The sequence below is a fragment of the Stomoxys calcitrans genome, chromosome 2, assembly GCF_963082655.1.
Source record: "Stomoxys calcitrans chromosome 2, idStoCalc2.1, whole genome shotgun sequence".
NCBI lineage: Eukaryota > Metazoa > Arthropoda > Insecta > Diptera > Muscidae > Stomoxys > Stomoxys calcitrans.
In genome coordinates this window covers 73,333,041-73,336,704 of record NC_081553.1, presented here as the reverse complement: position 1 = coordinate 73,336,704, position 3,664 = coordinate 73,333,041, and the positions used below count along the sequence as shown (strand labels likewise).

At 36.1% G+C, this 3,664-nt stretch overlaps 1 long non-coding RNA gene across 2 annotated transcripts; it reads left to right on the top strand.

The window, feature by feature from the left end:
- The first annotated feature begins 1,012 nt into the window (after positions 1-1,012).
- LOC106081325 (uncharacterized) lies at positions 1,013-1,950 on the top strand. Of its 2 annotated transcripts, XR_001220341.2 has the most exons (3): positions 1,013-1,291; positions 1,506-1,559; positions 1,628-1,950. It is a non-coding gene; the product is annotated as an uncharacterized LOC106081325 (long non-coding RNA). The 2 variants fall into 2 exon arrangements; XR_009397082.1 differs by having other exon boundaries at positions 1,013-1,559.
- The last annotated feature ends 1,714 nt before the right edge of the window (positions 1,951-3,664 follow it).

Here is a 3,664-nt window from a genome sequence, read left to right as displayed (position 1 = left end):
TTAAAAATTTGAATAGGTATACAAAATTAAGATCTGAGTAGATTTCAACATAGGTTTCGTGTATTAAATGAAGTATGCACATAGACTCGTTGGTGTAGGGTATTATATAGTCGGCTCCGTCCGACTTTTGCCTTTCCTTACTAGTTAATATCAGACATATGCAACTGTCTGGAGTTTAGTTTAAGCCTACTCTTGCAGCTACTCTGGATCTCAAACCACTTAAAAATATGGAAGCTTGAAACTATAAACGCCTTAAAAACTCACCCAACGCTCTTGGGTAAATTCTTCATGAAAATCAATTTCTTAACAGATCTTTGTTCCTGGCGTATAATTATCCCAAGGCTTTTTCACTTCTCTTGTCAAGAAGCAAAAAAAAAAAGAAAATGCATAATGACATAACATTTTAGGCTTGAGGCCAATGCACCGCAACAAAATTACCACTTTAAATACAAATTACTCCACTTAAAGAAAACCGCAGCGGTCAAAAAACCCTGAAGAACAAGTGTTCATTTTCAAAAGGGCACCTCCACCTCTGGCCAAGTATGCCTTGCAAGAGAGAAGGAAAGAAAAAACACAACAACACAACCAAACCACTTACTATTACTAAGAATTATGAAATTATGACAACAAAAAAGAGAACGACGGTCTTCATTTGCGTTCTAAAAGAATATTTCAAAGAATAAAATAAAAAAAAACAACAAAAACAAAACATTAAAAAGGCTAAGGTTCAGGTCAGTTTGACTTCTTCTCACACAGTTTTGTGGATGATAATAAAAAAAATATGTGAAAAAGTCTAAATGATAAGGAGGAAGAACTAAGAGACACGTACAACAGCAACAATAATAACAACAACAACACAAACATCAACCAAACAAATATTGTAGATTGTTTGCTTGAATGACTGAGAGTACCAACAACAACAACAAACAACACACAAACTTTTTTGGGGAGTCAAGCCAGAAGAGAAGGAGCAAAAAGTAGAAAAAAACACCAACACGAAGGCAATTTATTTACACCACCGACAACAAACATCAACAAACACACAGAGTTTCAAGAGTAATAAAAACAATAACAACAGCAACTACAAGCAGACTAAAACCTAAGAACTATCATCATAATCTGTGATAAGGCAAGGCAAAGCCATGACAAACAGAGAGACGTACACAGAAGGACAGACATTCAGCCATAACGACAGCAGCACCAGCACCAGCAGCAGCAGCAGCACTTGTATAAATTTCACCGGTTGTTCTTGGACCAGGGTAATTGGGGAGGGAATCTAACATAAGGCAGAGTATGTGGAAGAGAGTGACATTTGTGATAAACTAGGGGGAGAGAGTGTGAGAGAGCTCAAACACAACCACTTAAAGTTGAATGCTTTCAAAAGGCATTGCTTATTACGAGAGAGAATGTGAGAGTGGGGTTTCTTCCTCTCCCTCTCTTTGTATCAAAAAAGAAACAACACAAACTAATAACAATAATAATGCTGCTACAATTTAATTTAAAAGGCACACATTTAAGAGGAGGTAGGCGGTCATCGCCACACTCACATTGTCAGCGAGGTGAGATTTTCTTTCTATTTGAATAGAATTTTTGATTGTTTTTTGTTTTCTTTTTTGTATTAAATTAGAAAAGAAGGCCCACAAATGCTTAGCACAGCATCAAACAACAATGTAATGTGATGTGTATGAATAAATGAATGAACAAGTGCTCGCCATGATGATGATGACGATTATGATAGCTGGGAAAATAACAGCAGCATCCCCACCGTCAAAGAGAATTCATATCAGCAAAACAAAAAAACGTCTTGTTGCCAGCAAGTAGACAGACAGAAAAACATGATGATTTGTAGAAAAGTTTTCTTCAATTGAGCAATTTATTCCAGTTAAAAATATGGTTACAGAGAAATAAAAATGACTTGGAAAAATCGAGAAAATCCTTACAAAATGTTAATTAAGCTCTGATTTTACATTTTTAAATACCTATCTGGGAAAATTTTTTAAGAGGTAGGTAGGTTTTTATTTTTAAGGAGAGACATCTTTATAGGAGAAACATTGCTGTTTACGCATTGACCAATGAACTTGAGAATTTCAAGATCAATAAGCAGCTTACAGGGAGTGTTTGAATGGATTATGGCGCCATGGCAACAACGACGGATTGCTTGAAAACAATAAAAATACGAGAGAAATACAACGGAGGGGCCAAAAATTTAAAACAAAACCAGTAAGGAAAAGCCAAAGTCGGGCGGTGCCGACTTTATAATACCCTACACCTACCCTATAAGAACTAAATGGGAGCTATATCTAATTCTGAAGCAATTTTGATGGACATCGGCAAATGTTTTCAGATATTTTTAAATTTCGAGCAAAGCAAATATGTTCAAACTTCAAAAATACTGTTGATAAATGACAGCATTATTGCAAATTACCCAAAATCGGACGGACATATATAAGGGAGCTATATATAAATCTGAACCGATCTCGACCAAACTTTATAGATTATTTTGGTAGACGTTGAGGAAAGCGTTGCACAAAATTTTGGGAAGATTGGACAATAAATGCGCTTGCAGTGGCTCTAGGAGTGAAAATCGGGCGATATAGATATATGGTAGCTAAATCTAAATATGGACCGATTTCTATGAAATTCACCAGTTATATAAAGAGTCATAGGAAAATCCTTCCTGCCAAATTTCCAGAAAATCGGTTAAAAAATGAGCACTTTATTGCAATATTTCTCAAAATCGGACAGACTTATATAAGAGAGCTATATGTAAAACTGAACCGATTTTGACCAAACTTCTTAAATATTTTGGTTGTCCTCGAGGAAAGCTTTGTATTGGGAAGATTGGTCAATAAATGCACTTGCCGTGGCTCTGGGAGTGAAAATCGGGCGATATATATACATGAGAGCTATACTTAAATCTGAACCGATTTCTATGAAATTCACCAGTAAAGTTGAGAGTAAAGACAAAATCCTTCCTGCTAAATTTCGTGAGAATCGGTTAACAAATGACCTTTTTATTGCATTATTACTGCAAAACGAACGAACATATATATGGGAGCTATATCTAAATCTGAACCGATTTCGAGCAAACTTCCCATATATTGTGGTAGTCGTCGAGGAAAGCGTTATACAAAAATTTGGTAAGATTGCTCAATAAATGCGCTGGCAGTGGCTCTAGGAATGAAAATCGGGCGATATATCTACATGAGAGCTATATCTAAATCTAAACCGATTTCTAGAAAATTCACCAGTAATGTTGGGGGTTAAGACAAAATCCTTCCTGCCAAATTTCGAGAGATTCGGTTAACAGATGATCATTTTATTGCATTGTTACTGCAAATCGGACGAAAATATTTATGGGAGCTATATCCAAAACCGAACCGATTTTTTTTTTTCAATTCCTGTAGGCTTCGTCTTTAGGCCAAAAAAAATGTTATGGGCCAAATTTGAAGACGATCGAATGAAACTTGCAAACGTGTACACAAGTCAACACGGGCAGACAGACGGTCATAGCTAATTCGAATCAGAAAGTGATTCTGAGTAGATCTCTCTTCCTTCTGAGTGTTACAAACAAATGCACAAAGTTATAATACCTTGTACCACAGTAATGGCGTTGGGTATAACAAGTAAAAGTGCCAAGTTCGGCCGAATATTGGAAACCCAC